General features: G+C 32.6%; 1 protein-coding gene across 1 annotated transcript in view; it reads right to left on the bottom strand.

The window, feature by feature from the left end:
• LOC126776840 (peroxiredoxin 1) overlaps positions 1 to 11,669 on the bottom strand; it is a 229,877-nt gene extending 218,208 nt beyond the window's left edge. The window contains exon 1 of the mRNA XM_050499698.1: positions 11,664 to 11,669. The gene's annotated coding sequence lies outside the window, so the exon portion shown is untranslated. The remainder of the gene's footprint in view (positions 1 to 11,663) is intronic.
• Positions 11,670 to 24,319: the final 12,650 nt, after the last annotated feature.

Raw genomic sequence — 24,319 nt, 5'->3', positions numbered from 1 at the left:
ACGGTTTCAACAAGAAAATGAACGGGACAGTCAAGTTTAATATTGATGACGCTTCCGTTTTAAATTGTGTTATGAACTTTCGATTACTTTTCCATGGCAAAACATTTTAATCGAATCAATGATCAATCAAAGAAAAAGCGGAATAACAATATATTGTAAATCAGTATAATTCATATCGGGAACATTTCGGAGCATTTTATGAAATTAAATAATAACCAAAAATACTGAGGAGAATGTGAATTAATTAGAAAAAATATAAAATTTTTTTTAACTACATACGCTCAATATAATTGGTATGATAGAACTAAGAATGAGAATCAGTATTCATTAATATAGCCTGGTGTCATAGTAATAATAACGTAGTAGTAAACTAAAGTAACAGACTGTTACTTTACTGTAGCGATAGTCGGTATATAATAATATTTTAAAATATTTATTTACTGCAATCTAGCAGCACCATAACACGAGATTCTCACTAAACTTCAATCGTTGTCTATCACAGATTAAAAAAGGCTGCGAATGAGCAAAAACAACGCGTTTTAAAATTGTTTTTTTTTATTTAACATAAAAACACTTTATTATTTACTATCAAATAAGAATAAGTACTGATACAAAGTACCAGTTGTATCCAGATATTATATACTTTCCAGGATACTATTCAGTACAAAATACATATTATATACGTTTATATTTACATACGTTTGCATTTGTTGTGTGGATGCTCATGTGCGTTCTTATATAAAAATAATAATAATATCCTGCGACATTTTTCACACATGGCTATTTGATCCCAAATTAAGCTTGTACAGAGCCTGTACGATGGAAACCAGACAACTGATATACTACATATACTATTTTTCTTTTGTAAATACATACTTATATAGATAATTACACCCAGACTCAGGACAAAAAGACATGTTCATGCACAAAATATCTGTCCTGGGTGGGAAGCGAACCCACAACCTTCGGCGTGAAAGGCAAGCATCGACCAACCACGCCAACCGGCTCATCAAATGTATAATATATATTATGTATATGTTATAAAACCTCGTCTACGTGTAATAGCTTTCATATATTTCGGATACGACTGAAAATTTGCATTTATAGTGGTTATTTCATTGTATTACATTTATAGTTCTCTGACGAGTGACAAAATTGTTATAAATCATAGCGATATTCGTATTAGAACCAATGCGTATACTATAAAACTATTCTAGGATCTTGATTATTCTTTTCTTTATCACTAGATCTCGTCTCCCAGATTCAATTATTGAAGACTGGTACAAAATTTAAATTATTCAGTGACCCGTAGTTAGGAAGTTTGTTTTTGCTTACACATTATTGTCACTGTATTGACATGTAAAACTGTTTGTAAGATCAAAAAGCCACTGCTAGAATACATGAACTTGAACCGAAGATTGCGAGTTCAAATACAAGCAAGCATTACTGAAACTCTTGCTAGGCGGTGTAGGTAAACATCGCGAGGAAACATTTTGTTAATGTAATTCTGCTACACGAGTATTCTCCCAAATATTATTGGAGAAGCGTTGCGAAATAAACTCTAAACGTTCCTAAACGAAGCTTAGTCGAACAGCGTGACATTCACGTGCTGTTACTTTACTTTGCATTACATCTAATACCAAAAACAAATTGTTTTTAATATACATCATTTGTAGTAAGCAAATTATGTATATTGAAAACAATGGTAACAGTAGTAATATACAAATGGTCTTGGTCGTTTCTATGTATAAATTTTGATGCATTCCTTATTTATTAACAACACATTCACAACATTTTATTACGAATTAAATAAACGGTCATTTGAAGGATTTTGTCAAAACTCCATCGACATGGTTTAATATAATGAGAAAATTTATGTGTGAATAATGTCTATGAGGAATTATATAAATACTTAGCTATTTTCATAGTATTTAATTTTATGTTAAAGTTATTTTCCTCAGAAACTTTTTCATTACGAAAGCTTCTTGCAAATTTCTTTGACTTTGAATCAAGTGCATGACTTGCAAATGACTTTATATACTGGTTTTACGTGAAGAGTTAATTAAGGAAATTCTTATCTTGTAACTAATGATATAAGTTTTTAAGGTGGATTATTTTTATAAGAGATATATTAGTTTTGGATCTCTAAAAATGCATTAAATAATTGTTTTTCATTTTAATGACTAAATTTTTAAAACTTTAAAACCATATAAAGTTACCTTATTACCCTTATTATCTTTAAGGGCTTAATGCCCTAAAATTCTGAGACTAGGTTAGTTATTTTAAGCAATTTCGATATTTTTAATTATAAAAATAACTTTCTTCCATATAAATTTTTATCCCATTTTTAAATCTCTTTGGGGATGAGTTATCAAAATCACTGATACAACTGATTTTTATTTAACAAAATTTCTTCAATGTCATTTTTCCAATTTGTTAATATAAAAAAATGATTTTCTTTCCATAGAGTTTATATTCTATTCCAGTCGTCATATTAATTTCTAGCCGTTTTGCTGATTATTAAAAAAAGTTAAATAGACAACAATTTCTACATTATTATTTGTATGTATTTTGGAATTTAGTATTTAACTTCCGAAATTACGTCTTTCCGTACAAACTTTCATCTTTCTCCGGGACTTAATTTTCGAAAACTTGACTATTTATTATTTAAAATTTCCAACTTCCGAAACGAAATAAATAAATACAAATAAATAAACTACATTCACGTATATTTACATTAATATGTATATGGATGACGTTGATAAATGTCACTATATATTTTTAAAGTCTAGTGATTTCGGTTAAATAAATTACTTACATTTCGCTTCACCCCTTCAATTTAACGTGAATACTGTGTTAGGAATGGGGATGACGATTAAAGCTCCAGGGGTCAGGATCAAACCTGCGACTTTTACATTTAAAGGCGGCCGGCAAGCCATTCAGCTATTGACGATAAAATATAATATGACAATTTTCTGTGTAAACTTTTATGACCCAACCAACATATCCACCAGTGCATTTGTCCGTCAGTTACTAGCTTGAAAGAATTTTGTAATTCCAAAAAAAAAAAAGTTTTTACCAATGTTTTTATCATTATGCATCAGCATATCATCAGCATTGAGTTTTAGCATTGAGAAAAATATTTCAACAATATATTTGAAAGCATTTATTATAAAAGCAACAAAATAATTCAATTAATTAACCAATACGATGCCAAAAATATTTCAAACAACGAGCGAGTTCTATTTGGAAAAAAAAATATCTTTTTTCAAAACAAAAGCTGGCTTAGCGTCTGTTTGTAAAGCGATTGAACGGTATCGCAGTGCTGCAGCCGCTTGATATCAGCTGAAAAACTTGGACACCTCGCTTTGGTATTAAATTTAAACTTCTATTACGTTTTCGTGCAGGTTAAACCAATTTATGGTAGTTCTCGAGTTTGTCCCGACTTTACGATGCGTGTGTTTGGTTTATTGGACCATGTGAGGTTTTGGTTGTTGTTTTATGGAAAATTGATTGTTTGCTTGAATGGAATCATTTTAATTTTATGTTAATATTTTTTATTATTCCGAGATGGCCGAGTGGTTAGAACGCATGAATCTTAACCGATAATCGTGGCTTCAAAACCAGACACGCAACACTTAATTTTGCCATAATTTGCCATATGTGTATCCACCAACCCACATTGGAGCAGCGTGGTGAAATAAGCCCCAAACCTTCTCCTCAAAAAATAGCCCAGCAGTGGGACATTCACAGGCTTAAATGGTTTAATAAATTTAAACAAATTTAATGTGTGTAAAAAATTATGTAACATACGCTACACTTAATTTTTTTAAAAAAAATAAATACAACAAAAGTCACTAGCATTCATGTTTATTTAAAAGTATCCAAAAGTATATACTTGTATCACTTTTGCCACATGCGAATCGCTTCAAAGGGTCTGATGGCAAATAGGAGTTAATCTTGTTGTTAGTTCAGACCGGCGGGCGGAAACCAGGTCCGTAGCTAAACAGCAATTTGACTAATTGCCAGAACGAGTGACTTTTTGGTAAAAATGTATTTATTATATAAGAATATATTGCTGATTGTCAATTTATAATTGACGTCAATCGATAGCAATATGTATATAACGATTTGGGATAAAACAGTACTCAGAAATTTTATGTAATATATGTACATCATACAGTTCAGTCAACGAATTCTGAAAAGGGGGTTGTGGAGTGCGCTGGTTGGAAGAGATTTTTTGACTTCGGGACCTTGTTTAGCCTAGTGATGATCAACATTTGTTTTATTTATTTATTTCCTCCTCCTCTCCATTTTGAGGAGAACTTTTGGAGCTTATTCCACTACGCTGCTCCAATGCGGGTTGGTAGATTACAAATGTGGCAGAATTTCAATGAAATTAGACACATGCAGGTTTTCTCACGATGTTTTCTTTCACAGTCAAGCACGAGATGAATTATAAACACAAATTAAGCACATGAATATTCAGTGGTGCTTGCCCGGGTTTGAATACCCGATCCTCGGTTAAGATTCACGCGTTCGAACCACTAGGCCATCTTAGCTCACACAAAAATAATAAATAACAATAAATTAACAAATAAACAAGAACCCACGATCATCGGTTAAGATTCACCATTGGGCCATCTCGGATTCGTAGTCAGACATGCGTAATATTTTTTTTCCAGTAAATTATCCTAAATAGAAACAATTATCGCCATAACGCTAAGTGTAAAACATCTCTTAATTAGCTAATTGACCATTGTGTTGAGACAAAAATTTCGCAATTAATTACATCTCGCCCGGTTTTTGTGTTGAAGTCACTCGGAATTAAAATTATATTGCCATAATAAAAATCCGACTTCAAATATAAATGAAAATTTATTATTATTATACATTATAGTGAAAAGAGAATCTATTGAAAACATAGTAGTAGATTCTTAGGGATTGGCATCGAATTTAAAATTTTTTTGTAGTGCATATACGCTGTTATAAAAAAACCTAATTTTTTTTTATAGATCGGTTTAACCATTTCTTTTGTTTCATATTCAGTTTAAGCGTAGAAGTATAAATTTTGCGTTAAGAAAGCTGTTATAGCCGTTCTTATACTTTTGGAATCATCAAGTTTAAACCATCAACGTGACAATATTGCTATACTAATACCTTCTTTTCCAAAAGCCGAGGTAGCCCAGTGCTATGAACCCGTGAGTCTTAGCCCCAGATTGCTGGTACAAGCCCGCTAAAGTAGCACTGAATTTTCATGTGTTTAATTTGTCTTCGTCATTAATGTCGTGTCATAAAAAAATCTACCACATGTATATCCACATTGGAGCAGCGTAGTGGAATGATCTCCAAGCCTCCTCCTCAAAAGGAGAGGAGGATTTAGCCCAGCAGTGGGATATAAAAGCTGTTACTTTTACAACTTCTTTCTGCAATCAGCTTACATTTAACGCGCAAGAAACAAATGTGTAAATGCATTTTTCTACAACTGCAAGTAGTCGTGAGAAAATAGCAAAACATTTTGTTGTAAGAATTCGCTTTTTCGCTGAAACAGCATACACAAAGTCATGTTCTCATATTCGTGTTAACAATGCTCTTAATTTGAGATACGTACCCTCTTGTATTTGTCGCAACGTAATCTTTTGTTATTTTATTGAAATAAATATATCAGTACAAAATGTTTCATTAATATATATATATATATATATATATATATATATATATATATATATATATAATGTTGTTAAGGTGTTGAATTTAAAATTGGTACAGGTAAATGTAACTAAAATGAAAAAATTTTGCCCAAAGCATTGACACTAAGATATATTAACCAATTAAAAATAAAATTACACTGTAAATTCAAGGCCGAGCTCCTGACAGACAAGGACAGTAATTTATTCGTGTTTATATATGTATGTATCTGAATGCCATAGAATTACGTATTGCTGTCTTCTCGCTTAAAGTATAACATGTTCATAGACATTATCACTGTCAGAAATATACATCGCCAATACGCCATCAATCTCCATAAGATGTTATGTCCCTTGAGACAGTAGCTACGCTGGCTCACTCACGCTTCAAACTGGAACACAACAAAACTAAATATTGCTGATTGCAGAATATCTGAATTCTTCTTTTTTGTCTACCACTTAATGGTAAATGGTCACCAACGCCCATAGACATAACCATTGTAAGAAATGTTAACCATCGCTTACATCGCCAATGTGTCAACAACCTTGGGAACTAATATCTTATGTCCCTTGTGCCTGTAATTACACTGGCTCACTCACGCTTCAAACTAGAACACAACAAAACGAAATATTGCTGATTGCAGAATATCTGATGAGTGTTACTGACCAGACGAGCTTGTACAAAGCCTTATCACTAAGTAAAACTAGTGATATAATTTACATAATTTAAATATATTTGATGAATACGTAGTATTCACCCAAATAGGCAAGTATAAAAAATAGCAATTCAACTAATTAAACGATGATTAATTTAGAATTTGTTTCCGAAACACTAATTCGCAAATAGCTAATTAGCTAACATAAATTAAACAAATGTATTTTCAAATAATAATCAGCAACGTTACTGGGTGTGTATAAATGTATATTATTCGCAGTTCGTTTTTAGATAACTAAACAGACGAATCAAGCTAAGAAAAAATTCTAATAATTTTATTAGAAAATTGGATATCGCAATGTCAATCATTGTTGTCAATTTGATTGATGGAAAATAGTAACTATTTAGTTTTTGATGGTTTTTCTCGGCGGTATCTACTTTCCAAACTATTATTTCATTTGACAAACATAATTCAATCAAGAAAATTACGATTCTGAATTGCTTGTAAGATCCTATTTAAATATTAATATAATAATAGATATATAAATATAATAATATATTTAAATTAATGTTTGGCGGAAAATCCTGTAGGAGAGGAGTGTATTTATAAAATAAAAAACATCTTTATAATACATTGTCGTAATGAGTACACAACATATTATCATATTAAAAGCACATACCCAGGGGCAATACAAAAAAATATCTACTGTCTCAGGAAATGGAAGGTTAACCATAAAAGAATTAAAAAAGAGAAGCGTATCCAATTTGACAAGCCTATTACATGTATAGAGTATGTAATTCATCATACTATATTATATTTTTTTCCACCACGCCACGATTCTCGGTTAAATTGGCGAGTAAGTGTTTTACAATAATTAGTTAATACTAAATTACGAAATTTATTTTATCAAAATTAACGAATAATCACAGAATATCGTCAACTTTTCCAATAATTCCACGATATGATATAATCCGACAATCTTCAATGTCGTCAATTACTAGAACTAAATTATGTACAAAATTAAACGCCGTTATATTGACAAGAAATGATATACATTCAAGAACTTCTCCAAGTCTTGAACGGTAATTAATGGGTTTTATATTTGATTAATCAAATGATGTTACGATTTTGTAACTTTAAGTTTCAACTTTTGGAAGCTGAATGTTTTTGCGTCTTGAGTAATGGGCGCGACGGTTCGGAGGCCTCGCTACAAATTTCATTTATCTTATCTTATCTTGGTTGAGTGAGAAATCTCTCGTGTGGAGTTTTGGGGTGAAATCGTTTAAGTAATTGTGGCAGTATTTACGAGAAAACAGGATATTTTTTGCTGAAATCGTCCATATCACCATGAAGTAATGAACTTCACATTACAACTATGAAATCGACTCAAATTATCTTTAATCTTAGAATTATTCTATCATTATAATAAACTAATTGATTTGTCGTTATCATGAAGATCTGATAGATAAAAAAAGGAGTTCAATATTTTTTTTTATTCAAATGATTGTGATAACTTTTTTGAGTTGGTAAATACAATAGGCAAAGAACTTATCTTAAGAGATTATTTTTTTCAACATGGCCGATGGCGCGTAATTACAGATAGCTGGGACCAACGTCCACAAAGAGATCGGCGTTATGATAGTAGTTCACTTATTACGAGTTTTTTCTATGGCTCTTTGTATCGAAGTAAAATACTTTGAAGAGCTGAGGATTATTTTCTTGAATTATTAGAATTATATTTTTAATAAAATATTATAAAGACTTTATAAATATGAGTATTTTTATCTAAATCTTAACAAATACCTTATCATTTATTTTCCTTTCCGCTGTAAACCAATACAAGGTAAATAAAAGATTATCATTTAAATATTATTATTCATGTAAATTTATTTAACAAAAAAAAAATAGACATATAACATATCATATACCTAGTCATCTTCATATAGTAACAGTTGTTTAATTTTGGAATTTTAGTAGACATCTAACAAACAAACATCCTCCAAACAAACATTTATAAGAATGATCACATATAGATATTTATAGCCTTATTAATCAAGACCACCTTATTTATTTATTTATCTTGTATATAGTTTCGATGAGCTTGATGCAACTCTTTAAATAATCTCACATCTCATAAACAAAAATTAAAACATTACTTGTAATTAAAAAATAAAACTTACATTGAATGAGTTACTTTGTAAAATGAAAACTTGTGGAAGAAATCCAAGACCTAATAAAATATTTTCTTAATAAACTTTTGAGATAGACACATAAAAATATCCTTAATTACATTTAACTTTGGAATAAGAAGACATTCATATTTTGCAATTATATTATTAAATAAATAAATAAATAAATAAATTATAGTTTCTCTGCGAGATCCAAGCGAACCAATGTAACCGACATAGCCCAAAGAATTGCTAAATTGAAGTGGCAGTGGGCGGGGCACATTGCTCGCAGAACCGACGGCCGCTGGGGCAGAAAGGTTCTCGAGTGGCGACCACGAAGCGGAAGACGCAGCGTGGGCCTACAAGGTGGACCGACAATTTAGAACGAGTCGCGGGAAGCCGTTGGATGCGAGCAGCGCAAGACCGCCAACGTGGAAATCCTTGGGGGAGGCCTTTGTTCAGCAGTGGACGTCTTTCGGCTGATATGATGATGATGATGAATTATGCAAAATGATACGATCGCCTTTAAACTAATATTTATAGCTTTTGAATATTGTATTTATTTTGACAGGATTAAAATGACACAACTTATTCTCTTTTTATCAGAAACGTAATGTAAAGATAGGACAGATAAAAATACTGTTGTCACTATACTCTTAAGAAAATATTAAGCAGTCGGTTAAATTAAGTAATGTATTTTAATATTATTCAAAGTTGAATATGATGACAAATAATTAATGGAAAAGCTGACGTGACTGCAAAAAGATGTTGAAAAGTTTTTTATTAGCCTGAGATATTCCAAAAAATTATCAAAGTTATTGGTATATGGTAAATTAACGAAATAATTCAATATTTTTGTTCAAATGTCTATAAAAAATCTCAGTAAACACGGCAAGTTCATAGCCGAACTACGTGAACGTTTTCCGACCATTGATTTTATTATCCATCTAGTTATTTTCAGGGTAAAAATAATTGATAAGAATATCCGCGACTCCCAAGAATTCTGAGTTTTATATTTATATCCACCGAAATGCAAAAGAAAAGCCCGATGGAATAAGCTGAACCTTCTTAATATAGAGGCCCTTTTTTCGAGGAATAGGACGAGAAGGCTGTTGAGTTTTACTTCATAAAGCTTAAAGGGAGCTGTAAAGTAAGGTGAAAAAAAAGGGTTTTCTAACAAATTCACCCTCAGAGCTTGTTAATCGTTCAAACGTCTTACTCAAATGACGTACCTTCGAACACTTCCTCGTTAGTAGGGATGGGTAATATCGATGTTTTCTATGTCGTATCGATGTCATTATCAATCGGTAGATTTAATTTTATATTTTTTTTTACTAACTTTCCAGTAGTTTTATTAATTTTATTATGTGTAAATCTGTTAGCGCTCGGTAAACAGTAGGCTTAAACTGAGCGTTAAACGAATACGCTTAAGATTTCGAGCGTCAAATGACGTCAGTGTAAGATTTGTTATTTAAAAATCAATTCTCTTGAGTACCTTGAGGCTCACACCATTTTATTATATTATTTTGTTAGAACTAAATGATAACTTAACTTTTCTTTAAGCCTTTAAATATAGTCACACATACCTATCTTATATATCTAATCAGCTTGACGAGAAATGTTTGTTTCACGTCAGTTTAAATCTCAGTTTATCTCATTTTGTCTATTACAACATTGTTTTAAGATTTGTTTTATTTTTTAATATTAATATACAAAAACAATTCCTTTATAATGTTTATTATGTGTTCTGGTACTTAGTATATACTATTAATAATGTATAACAGTAACAGTAACAGCCTGTGAATGTCCCACTACTGGACTAAAGCCTCCTCTCCTTTTTTTGCGTAGAAGGTTTGGAGCTTATTGCTAATGTATAACTATGTAATTGTAATGTTTTCTTAAATAAATTTTTCGATAGTAGGTATTTCTGTACTATTTGAAATGAGTTCTAAAATACTATAACAAAATGTATTGTCAAAATTTCATGCAACCAAATTATCGTATTCAAGTGCCGATACACGCGTCCATCGCTACTCATTAGTTTTAATGGCTGCCCTTCACATGTTCATTAAAACAACTCGATTGAGCCGCGCGAACATACCAATACACTCATGTCACAGTATTCTCGTGACAATGTACATTTTTTTTGTAAATGTCAATAATTAACTTCGTCCTTGTAGACAATTTTGTAATCTAAAACTCTGAGAAACCTTACCCTTGGAACAAACATGGGCCCGTAAAGTAATCCAGGGTTTATTTTTATTTTGTCATATTAACTATTCCTTCTATTTAATATTAGTAGAATGAGGGTCATACTTTAAACCAAATATATTCTTGTGTTTGGACTAGAAATATCCTTGGGTGTACACAGAACAACTTATCAAAGTTACATCACAATTGGATAAGATATTACGAGCGCATAGAATATAAAAATAGAATCATTCAATAATATTCTCCATTTTTCATCATCATCATCATCATTATCATCCTTTTCGGGTCCACTGCTGGACATAGGTCTCTCCATTGGCACGCCACTACTATTATGGTACAAGTTAGATTTTAACCCACTATCATTTGTGAAGACACACAGGTTTTCACAAATAATAGTGGGACACGTTTTATCTGTTATAAAAAAAACTACAAAAAAAAAAACAAATAACAATTTTGTGAATAAATCTGTTGGCACCCACCTGGAGGCATGTATCGTGTTTCGGTTTCGATTTCTATATTCCAAACCAATTGCTTATCATTCAATTTAATCCTGTAAGTGCTTAAAATAATTCACACTTGAGATTGAATTTTAATAAGGAACAATTTGTTTTTGATTGTGTAACGGAAATTCTCAGACGAACCATCAATTTTATGATCTTTGATCCTTTTCCGAACGTTTCCCCTGTATTTTTTTTGGGCTATATTTATCCCCTGTTACATTAAGTTAGTAAACACATCAGTCAAGATTTGGATACCCTTTACGTTCTGAATGTAACGTGATAACATCGAGATGCTTCGAACGCCACAATTTGTCAATTACTGGCTGCTCTGGGTTATCCCTTGGGACATTTCTGATGAAGCGATGCGAACCCTGCATCGGTTATCAGATCAATAAAGTATTTTTTTTAATATATTCCAAGTAAGCACGTGTTTCTAGACATATGAAAAAAAATGAAAATAATAAATAAAATATATTAACAGAATGAGTCTACTTGAATAGAGAATAATTTTATTTTATACATTAAATCAAGATAATAAAAAACAAAAAAGTATTTAATAGAACAACAAATTGAAATTCGTGCATACAAGTTTTATGACTACATTGACGAATTAAATAACGATTAATATGTACATAAATTACAGTAGAGTTAATTAATTTTAAATATTATTTTACAACACATGCTTATTTTCCAATTCAATTTACTATAATGTTTCAATATTGGATTGATCATGAACCTCTGGGCTACAGTCATCCCCTTGCAGAAGCTTTACACGTCGCATTGCTGGTATTCTTTGAAATAAAATACTTGAAAACCTATCGCAAGATTGTAATAAGTTTTTTCATTAAGTCGTTGTTCATTGTTATTTGTCACATACTTCTAAGATTATAAACGCCAAAGTTTATGAGGTTGATGGACCTTTACGCAAAAACTACTAAATGGATTAGAATAAAATTTGGAATAGCGATACCTCATACGTTTTATCGCTGGAAAAACGCATTTACTCGTTTCCGACACATGAAGTGGTTATGTAGGACTCACCGGCATTGAATGTGTCGTAATACACATTTTACAACCAGCGGTCCACACCCTCTTAAGAGCGTCATGGGATCGCTTACACATACTAAGATAGCTTCTACCAATTTTTAACGCTGGAAAAATGTTTTACGCATTTCCCCCACGGGAACAATGGGAGGTATGTGGGTCTAGCCTGTGTAAAAGGCACCGAGTGCGCCCCGCATATCGGAATGTCCACTACAAGCCAGCGGTACCCTTTCCGTGTTAACGAGGAACGCCACGGGATCGCTTGCGCATGCTACCGTGACGCTCTGACAGCTAGCCCACCGATGCCGACCTCCATTCTAAGATAGCTTATACCTTGAATTAACATATTATAGGCCTACCCCTCCCCTAACACTCGGGCTTAACCTAAGTAGTCAATAATTGTTACCTACTTTAAAAAAGGACGAGGTTATATTATGTTTGTCGCAATTGTATTTTGTATGTACCGTAAAATTAAAATGGATGGACCGATTTGGTTGATTCAAACTTTATTCCGTTGTAGAACGTGTAATATTCGAAAATATTTTTGATATACACAAACAATGTTATCTAGATACTTATGATGAAGACATGTTTAATAAAAAAAAAATGCCATTCCTAACTTGAAATGTAAAAAGAATAAAAAACTCAATACCAAGATAAAATTATACACTTAGAAATCGTAAGATAAGAATATTAAATTTAATATACAGCTACCAACGAGTCGTAATGAACCAGGTTTTATTCATTAAGCCCAGTGTTTTATCGTCTATATAATCATGCATATAACAAATATATATTTTATCTTTTAGTAAGGTATATCTTAAAATAGTAATAATACTATCGATATTTAAAAACAAAACTAATTTACAAGCGCGACCGAGTCATTATGTTTTACGATAAGTAACATTAACCGTAGAGGCAGTCAAGAATGCAAATTCCTTTCACTTGTCAAAGAGTAATAGCTTAGACAAGTAGCCTCTGACTTAGCACATTTACTCGCTTGATAATACCCGTAACCGATGTTCCTTTAAGTACCATTATAAATTGATCTCCTTTAACAAAACTGTCTGCACTTGGAACACCAATTTTAGTTCACAGCGAGAGGGGGGTTCGAGGTCGCGTTGAATTTGTAGCTTCGGGTGAGATGGTAGGAATTATGGGCGAGCATTTGTCAAAGTCGTGCTTGCACTGATCGTAACTATGGAAGGTCTTTGGTTAGATCTACATAAATATGAATCAAAACACTAAGTAATAGCACCCTGTCTCGGGTTAACTAAATGGGAACAGCAATCCACTCTTGATATATTCCTATGATGTATGAACTAACGTAGCCAAATTTAAACGCACATTTTCTATACAGTAAATTTCACAATATACATAGATATGTATATTTCTAAAACGAGCGACGTGAGTGAGACAATAGATAATGTTGTCTCTCGTTTTAAATTACGAAGATTATGATTTTCACAGAAATAGAAAAGTAAATTAAAAAAGTTTATCATTTATATCATTGTAGAAAAACTTCTGCCGAAAATTTAATCGATGTTAATGTCTTTGCTTACCAAATGTTTGTACAGTCAAATCTAGTTTTATTATATTATAGCATTCTTATCATAGTGAATTTCTTAGCGACATAAGCAACGCAAGTTTTCACTTTCCTTCTGCTGCGAAGCTGATTTGTCTGTACGTGTGTATAAGTATAAAAATCTATACATATATTAGGTCCTTACATATAAAATTGACGTTTTGTACGGGAGGAATAAAAAGTCAATTTTTTTTTGCAAAATATATTTAATTAATCAAAGTTGTTATCTATGCACTTTTGCCATCTCATAGGTAGTTTATTAATCCCTTTACTAAAAAAAACCATGGGGGTGAGAATCAATTAACTCTTTGAAGGCGGTTTGGACTTCCGCATCGGAGTTAAATTTTTTTTCTTGTAAGAAGTTGTCTAAATTCCAGAAAAAATGGTAATCTGTTGGAGCAAGGTCCGGGGAGTACGGTGGATGTCGCAGGCATTCCAATTGTAGCTCATCTAAGTGGTTGTTTGTTGTGCAATTTGTGGCCTTGCGCTGTCGTGAAGCAGTAGTGGCCTAGAGCAATTGACCAATCTCAGTTTTTTAGCAGCTAGTTTTTCCTTCATGGTTTGCAGTTGCTGATAATATCTTTTATGCCGTAATCGTTTGGCCAGATTTTAGAAAGCTGTAGTGAACGACACCGGCGCTAGTCCACCAAACACTCACAAGTAACTTTTTCTGAGTCAATTTTCGTTTAGCAGGATTGGGCTGGGTCTCCAGGGTTCAGCCATTACGACGAGCGCTTCCGGTTATCGTACAGTATCCACTTTTCATCACAAGTAATAATTCGATTTAAAATCCCTTCATCATTGTGTCGGTTGAGCAAAGTAACACAGCAGTCGACGCGTGTTTGCAAGTTCGATTCACTTAAATCATGAGGTTACACATCGTTCAAGTTTTTTTACTTTCCCGATTTGCTTCAAATGGATTTATACAGTTTTATCACTTACTCCGAAGCCTGCAGCTATCTCTGAAGTGCTTTGTGATGGATTAGCTTTCACAATAGCCTTTAATTCTTCATTTTCCACTTTGGTCTCCGGCCGTCCACGTTGGTTCTGAAGGTCGAAATTTCCAGAACGAAAACGTTGAAACCAAAAACATACTGTGCTTTCTTTTGCGACACCATTGCCGTACACATCATTAATCCTTCGAGCTATTTCTACAGCACTTGTGCCACGGTAGAACTTGTACTCGTAAATGTACCGATATTTCATGTTTTCCATTGTGCGTTAATAAGCGACGCCAAATAAAAAAATAATGCGGAAAAAACAAATGAATGAATGTTTTACAAACTCAAATGTACCAGCTAAAAAAATAAATAAATTTGAATTTAGAATTCTTAACCAAAGAGGAGATATTTCAGATCAAAGTGGTCAGTACGACAAAACGCTAATTTCATATGTAAGGACCTAATAACAAAATTGTAACAAGCCGATGTGTGTACATTATAGACATTGAAGCTTACTAGAAGTCTAACTTAAAATATAGGCTCCATTTTACCGCAGAAAAATATCTTATTCCCATTGTTTCTAATTTAATATTACCTGGAGCTCACGTTATTTAATGAACTTAATGCTAAATTAACAGATTTTAACTAGTGCCGCACTTATATGAACAGATAAGTTTGTCATTGTATATAGTTATCACCCAAAAAATAAATAATCGAAGATGGCGTTGTTTATGTTTTAAAGGTTTATCTTAACCGATCTTAAGCGATTACAACTAATCTCATACAAAAAAATAAAAAAAAAACATAACAAAATAGATAACAAAAAAATATTTACTTTATTTCATAACAAAAAATGTAGGCATAGAATCGAATATAAGAAAATAGAATAGAAGGACACACGAAGTTAAACAGAAATTACAAATAAAAACAAGGCGACCCTAAAGCCAGGTAGTTTTTTAAAAGTTTATGCCTGATTAAAAAATGCACGGGATAAAATCTTTATTTTACTTGTACGAAGTCGGGGCAGCTAGTATTCCATTAAATTAATATATTTGGTAGAACTTCGCTCAAATTTTCGAAGTATTCTTATTTTTAAATATAAATATTGCAAATTAATATATCACAAAATTAATTAGACGTAAATTAAGCATTTGAAAATCATCAATAATTATTGCTGAATTTAAACCTGTGACATTAACATAAGATCCACATGTTCTTTTTGGAAAACTCTACAAATTAACTCAATGTACCAAAGTCAACTGTAAAAACTTCGGAAATTTTTCAGCTCAACAAGGCCAAGCAAAATATTTATTTAGTCTAAATTGAGAGTAGAACTAATTAAAACTTAACCCCGTTGTGGGTAATGGCTTTTGTTTTTCGCCGTATGAATTCATAATTCTTCAGCTACTTAATTATGATTAGACGGAGACGAGAGATCAGAAAATGTTTTGATGGGGATAAAATAATAAATCAGTATTTGCTTAGGTGAATATAATATTCGGAGTTATTTGGATGAATTCAATATACATATATAATAATTATTATATACTATGTTATGTAGTTTTATTTACAGTATATATTAGGAACGTTGTGATTAAAATAATGGTCTTATGACGTCACAACGTGACAAAATTCTGCTATATGTGCATAAGCCAATACGCATTGGAGTGACGTGGTGGATTACGCTCCAAAACCTTTCCCTACTCGAAAAGGCGATGAGGCATTTGCTATTAAGATTTTATTATATATATATTCAAGAAACGAACGTTTTTCTGACGAATCGTAACAAAAATGTCTACAATCCTCAATTTAAAATAGGACCAATAAAAAAAGTGACGTAAAAACGTATTGACGTATAGGTTGGTTATATTAATAAGTATTTTGAATAGATTGGGACCTTTCAATCAAACACATCACCGAGCACGAGATAAATCATAAACATAACATCACTTGCCTGTGTTGAACCCGCAAACCCCGATTAAGATTCACGTGTTCGAACCACTGTTCTATTTCCGTTCATAACATTAATTGTATTTACGTAATTCTACCGCAAATTCTACTGAAGTTCCCAAGGTTGGTGGAGCATTGGCAATGTAAGTGATGTAACCATCGCGGCTCTTTTCGGAAAATCTGATACTGACACTTTGAAACGATACTATTATATTTTACCGCAAAATAGCAGTACTTGGTATTGTTGTGTTCTGGTTTGATGGGTGAGTGAGCCAGTGTAATTACAGGCACAAGGGACATAACGTCTTAGTTTCCGAGGTTGGTGGCGAGGTTGGTGATGTAATCGATGGTTAACATTTCTTACAATGCCAATGTCTATGGGTGTTGGTGACCACTTACCATCAGGTGGCCCATACGCACGTCCGCCTACCTATTCCACAAAAAAAAACCAATGACCCAAATATAATATTGTTAACACTCCATTATCAGTCCCTTGTTGTTATCACAGCAAATAAACTAATCTTCCCATTGAAAGCTATAATTGTTTGGCGTATTCAATAGCAGGAAATACAGCGAAGTGGGCCGGAAGTTCTTACGCTCGTAGTGAGCGCACGTGCGTCCGGAATCTAAAATAGTTTATTGTGCCGTTAAATTGGCGAGATTGTGTTCATTGTGGGTAATTTTAGAAATGATAAAATCAAAATCTATTGTAATATTATAAATGCGAATGCAGCTTTGTGTTTTTGTTGCAAATATATTATAAAGTTAAGGCCTCCTCTTCACACTATAGAGAGAGAAGGCCTTCACCTAATCGGTATTCACATTACAAGTAAATAACTTACCAACTAATCTGAGATGGCTCATTGACCCATCAAACTCGGGCAAGCGCCACTGAATTTTTATGTTCTTAATTTGTGTTTATAATTCATCTCGTGCTTGACGGTGAAGGAAAACATCGTGAGATAACCTGTTTGTGTCTAATTTTACTGAAATTCTGGCACATGTGTATTCCAACAACCCGAATTGGAACAGCGTGGTGGAATAAGCTACTAATAGCTAACTATAATATTTGTCACATAACGCGATAAAGCAATGCAATCTATTTAGTAATACGTTTATAATGCATCAAGTATAGGTTTCTTGAAAATCGAATTTCAACTAGAATTTCAGAAATATATAGATCACGATATTCAAACATATAATATTCTTAAAGTAAAAGTCTCAGTGCATTTTTAAGGCCTTCTCTCTTTGAATAGAAGGTTTTGAGGTTATTCCAAGACTCTGCCCATATGCAGGCTTATGGATATAAATGAGACACGTACATATGCATGATATCTTTGTTCACCAGCACGAGAAGATCCATAACGCGTAGCAAAGTTAGTGATTACTCTACTAATTGGAAAGTTAGTATATCTTCTCAATAACATATTATATAAAACAAATTGCAATAATGATAATTGATCATAAATAATCCATGAAAGTTCATTCCGACAATAGAATCCAAAAGTCAGTGCCAATTTTGATTGTAAATTATGTTGGCAGTTTCATTACGTATAACGAGGAAGTGGGGGTACTATTTATCACGAACTCGAGTGAAACTGTCGAAGGTCGACGGCAAGTCCCGTATAATAAATTAGGGCCCATTTGTAGTCGAAGTAGCCTTAGGGGATCTCACCGGAGGATACCCGATATTTTTGATACAAAGTCGAAAAATCGCTGAATATTTTTGTTTTTTTTTTACTGGCATATTAATTTTTCTTGAATATCTAGAACAATACATCCAATAAAAGTACTACTTAATAAATCGACATGAGATTATAGATACATATTACAATGTATACAATGATTATTTAGCATATATAAGAATTGATTTTGTAAATAATAATTTAGTAGATAAATAGATTATCGAACATTCTAAATCTAAATAAACAACCACTTAAGGTGACCTCAGCAAATCATAGTATAGAAGCCGAAAATTGGACGTGGACAGAACACGTTCAAATCCGGCCAAATCCACTGAATTTTTCATATACTTTATTTCAATAAAATTCATCTCGTGCTTACCGGTGAAGAAAAACATCGTGAGGAAACCTGCATGTACAGGATTATCCACGAACACACGCTGTAGCAGCTCCGTGAACTAAGCTCCAATCCTTCAAAGCTTATTTAGTTACATCATCTTGTAATATAGATTTGAAGAAGATACCAGTTAAATTTTCGTACTAAAAACAAAATTAAAACAACATTTTGTCACATTTTTGTAAACTGAAAAAATAAACTAACATGTTTTATAAGTCTAGAAACAATTACTGTGTAATTTAATAAATTCTTCATTAAGGTATTCTGTTAACAATTGAAAGCTTTCTTTGAGTATATAATCAACACAATAAATCAATTATAATTAAGCAGTAATTTGAAAGAAACAGTATGATGGATGAAATATAACTTTCAATGTCAAACAAAATTGATTTTTAAGTTATTTAAAGTTCAAGATAACAAAGAATATATCCACGTAGTTTTAGGTGATAAATCATTTAGAAAACTAATAACTCATGCATATATTCATTAAATTTGCACATTATTTAAAAGGTCTAATGCAAATACCAGATAAACAGCAATATAACAATGCATCGGCGGAAATGTGGCGAGAGTAATGTCGGTAAGAGGTTTAGGAAATCCCTACCCATCTCGGTACACTTTCATAAAGCCAACATTGATCGACATGCGGTCTATTGGCATTGTAAATCTTTGATCCAGATTAATGTAACGAAGCTTAGGAGACAAACAAGACACTAAAATATTAAAACGTTGAAATACGGGTGGCCTTGAGTAATGCGATTCGATTATTTAAATAGATGAAACCCTTAAGTGCAAATTACAACAAAATACAGATTAAATTTACAAAAATAAAAATTCATTAAAAGATAAAATAAAACTTCTGCAAAAATATAATGAGCCTTAAAACTTATATTATATTTATATTATACTTACTTCCAAGATCAATCCTCATCGATTTGATTTCAAGATCGATTTCAGTTAACTTTAGGATGACGACCATAATACCTACTTGAATTGTTCTCCGATTGACATCATGATTAGACCGCATTACTATTCTACAATTATACGTATGCTACGTTTACTTAATATTTAGAATTTTTAATAATTATCAATATATACTGTTATAGTATTAATTATTACTTAATTGTGTTGATCACTACTTTCTTCAATTCAACTCCTCCATAACTAAGCCCCAAGATCAAAGGCCAATAATCTGGAATCCCATTGCGGTCTTAATTATTTGTTGAATTAATGGAACTTACGTTATTTATATAACAAGTGAGCGAATCGGGGCTTTGTTCTTCAAAGTTGGCGAGGTAATTAAGACTACTGTAATCTGCGGAGTGTTGTTCCAGTAAATTAAAACTTATTTAGTAGTCGCAAAACTGTTGAATTGTACAAACTCCACAAAATTCATAGGGATCGGATAGTGCCCCGTGGGTTTCGAATAATTCATAGCGAAACTGATTCTTGATACGTCTCGTGGGTCGATCGTATGGATAATAATTATTTCACTAATGGTGTAGATATTACTCGATAAATCATGAAATAAATATTTGTTTGATAATTGCATATTCTAGACATTAAAAAAATGAATTTAAAGTTATGTACATAATGAACATAAGAAACATAAATATAATGTAGAATAAAAAAAAACAACGAGAGGTCATTATATACACTATATGGCGTACTATATACGACAGGCATAATTATATAAATTAACAACTTTTGAGACTTATTTAAAAAAAAAACATTACAAAAGTGTATTTATATGTACAAGTGTATTTATAAATTAATATATTTTTTTTAAATTTTAAAGGTAAGTAAGTAAAGTAGGCTTACAAGCAACTTATATACATTATGTACGAATACAGCCGTAATCCGTAAGCCGAATATTGCAGTAATATATGGCTTCTCTCTATGGCTCTCTTCGTGCGTTTGTCAGCAGACAAATTAGGTGGACCAAATGCTCGTCCGCCTACCTATACCATAAAAAAATGAAAATTATCATTTATTATAAAAATTAATGAAATCCTTAATATTTTTTTTTGTTTGGAGTCGTTATTTATCGTTCTACTTAAGGTAATAAACTGGCTTTAAGATTTTAGTATTGATAATAAACAAGGTCCTGCTGACCGGATTTCGGTCACGTCAGACAATTTTTAAGACTAGGCAACGGTTCAGGAAATATTATAGTGCACAAATTCACTCCAATCTCTACTTCTACATGACTCGCATAGGAAAGAACGTTAACCTGACACGACTGAAGATAACTCAAAAACATTTTATATAATCTTTGAGTGGCACTCATAATGTATTTTTTTTGTAGTATAGGTAGGCGGACGAGCATATGGGTCACTTGATAGTAAGTGGTCACCAACGCTCATAGATATTGGCATTGGAAAAAATGTTAATCATCGCTTACATCGCCGATACGCCACCAAGCTTGGGAACTAAGATGTTATGTCCCTTGTGCCTGTAATTATACTGGTTCGCTCACCCTTCAAACCGGAATACAACAAATACAAAGTACTGCGGTAGAATATCTAATCAGTGGATGATAGCTACCCAGACGAGCTTACAAAAAGCCCTGTAAAAGATGACCAGTATTAGATAACAGTTATCATATAGAGATTTGCTTATACTAATTTAATATATCCGTACCGTACCGTAACAGCCTGTGAATGTCCCACTGCTGGGCTAAAGGCCCCCTCTCCTCTTTTTGAGGAGAAGGTTTGGAGCTTATTCCACCACGCTGCTCCAATGCGGGTTGGTAGAATTCACATGTGGCAGAACTTCAGTGAAATTAGACACATGCAGGTTTCCTCACGATGTTTTCCTTCACCGTAAAGCACGAGATGAATTATAATCACAAATTAAGCACATGAAAATTCAGTGGTGCTTGCCCGGGTTTGAACCCACGATCATCGGTTAAGATTCACGCGTTCTTACCACAGGGCCATCTCGGCTTTTTAATATATAGTCTGTGATAATATTTTTATAAATGCGAAAGTAACTTTCTCTGTATGTCTTTTTTTACATTTCATGGCTGACCACCAACCACTTAAACCACTGAACAGATTTTGATGAGGTATGAAGCATTGAGCCCCATGGATGGAAATGTTAAAAAGGCTAGTTTTTTATACCTAACACCTGCCCCCAAATATGTGGACGAAGCCACGGGCGAATACTAGTTTATCATAAAAACAAAATAACTATTTAGGTACCTTATATTTGTAATTTATTAATGAATTTTAAAACGTCTCACAAAATGTTTTCAGTCTCGTTTGTCCAATAGTTCCCAAGCTTAATCTTCGAGTTAAAGATAAAACTTGTACAGGATTCGTTGCGAAGTTTATGCGGCTGGATTAATATCGTTGTTATATTTTGTTTTACTTTGTCTTGGCCAAAGCGTCGGACACATTTTGCTTGCAGCTCTTGATTTCGGTGTTTCTGTTATTGCATTGGAAAAGTTTCCTGCGAATGTTTGTTGGAATAATTACGTTTGCAAACTATGGAAACTAAGTTATTTTCCGGTCTTGGAATTGTTCGAGAACTTTGTTGTATAGAAAGTAATTTTAATATAATATCTTCTGTATTTGCTTCATACTAAAATTTGTTCATGGTTTCGTGTGGTTTTGTATATTATTTATTTTGCTTTTAATTCCTATATATGAATACGATGTAAATCTTATCCAAAAATCTCGGTGATTCATTAGTTAACTATAATCAAAAGTTTTTCAATCGTACATATTTGTCTGGGTCGATATTGAGCTTTCATATAACGATATCTTATAGTTATTAAGAAGAAAGTACGTGATGGAAGATTATGTTAAAAAAAAACAGGTTGTCATAGGGACTGTCGATAGAAGTGACAACAAGAAACTTTTAAAAATACTTGTCCAATTTCCACATGTATTGGCATTCAAAGTAATAATTCTATACCTTTTTATTATATAGCTCTTTATTTATCAAAATACACAGTATGTCGCTAACTTGGTTCAAAATATATAAAAAGGTACAATAATATTTATAAGTAGTTTTTAAAAATATATTTTTTTTCCAAATTTATTATTTTTACAGTTAAATGTCAGAATTTTAGCTTACTGATTGCAACTGATTCTTAAATTGGATAAATTTCTAATGTTTTTTTTTGACAAACATTCTTTACAAAACCTTCTCTTTTTATATATAGTATAGGAAGGCGGACGAGAATATGGGCCACCTGATGGTAAATGGTCACCAACACCCATAGACATTGGCATGTAAGAAATGATAACCATCGCTTACATCACCAATGTGGTGGCGCACCTTGGGAACTAAGATGTTATGTCCATATATAACCGGAACACAATAATATCAAGTACTGCTGTTTTGCGGTAGAATATCTGATGAGTGGGTGGTACCTACCTAGACGAACTTGCACAAAGCTCTACCACCAGTAAAATGTGTATTCCACCAACCCGCATTGGAGCCGCGTGTAGGAATAAGCTCCAAAACCTTCTCCTCAAAAAAGGGAGAGGAGGTTTTAGCCCAGCAGTGGGACATTTACAGGCTGTTACTGTTACTGTATATATATTGTTTAGAAATTGTGATAAAATATAAAAATGAACATTCACGAAGCCGAGCGATGTTGAAGCGATTTGCTGTAATGTTACTTATTGCACGTTCATTTATTTTTTTGACGTGTAACATCATGCCGTGCGGCATGACTGCTTATATCGTCAGCAGCATGTTTTGCTTATATCGTCTTGTTCTTGTTCGCACAATGGAAAACATGAAATATAGGTATATTTACGAGTACGACTTCTACCGTGGCAACAGTGCTGCAGAAACAGCTCGAAGGATTAATAATGTGTACGGCGCTGGTGTCGCAAAAGAAAGCAAAGTACGTTTTTGGTTTCAACGTTTTCGTTCTGGAAAATTCGACCTTCAGAACCAACCCCGTGGACGGCCGGAGACCAAAGTGGAAATGAAGAATTAAAGGCTTTTAATTGTGGAAGTGGAATCACCGCAAAGCACTTCAGACATAGATACAGACTTCGAGGTAAGATATAACTGTATTAATCCACTTGAAGCATTTAGGGAAAGTAAAAATACTGTAAAAGCCGTAAAAATCCAGTGCTGGGCATTGACATATTAATTAAGCTAATGTAATAAAGAGCTTAATCCGTCAATAATATAATATACAGATAACCATATTTTCTTTCGATATATTTCTCCACATCGTGAGATAAAATTATAATTTACTATATATTAGGTCCTTACATGAAATTGGCGTTTTGTACGGGAGGAATATAAAGTCATTTTTTTTTTGTAAAATATATTTAATTAATCAAAGTATGCATTGCTGTTATCTATGAACTTTTGCCATCTCATATCATATCATCTAACGATGGGTATCGCTCAAGTTTTTTTACTAAAAAAGCGCTAAAGTAAGCGCTCGTCGCACTGGCTGAACCCTGAAGACCCAGCCAAATCCTACCCTAAACGAAAATTGACTCAGAAAAAGTTACTTG

This window comes from Nymphalis io, chromosome 2 (genome assembly GCF_905147045.1).
Source record: "Nymphalis io chromosome 2, ilAglIoxx1.1, whole genome shotgun sequence".
Lineage (NCBI taxonomy): Eukaryota > Metazoa > Arthropoda > Insecta > Lepidoptera > Nymphalidae > Nymphalis > Nymphalis io.
The sequence above is the reverse complement of the archived record's forward strand: the minus strand, read 5'-3'. Positions and strand labels throughout refer to the sequence as shown.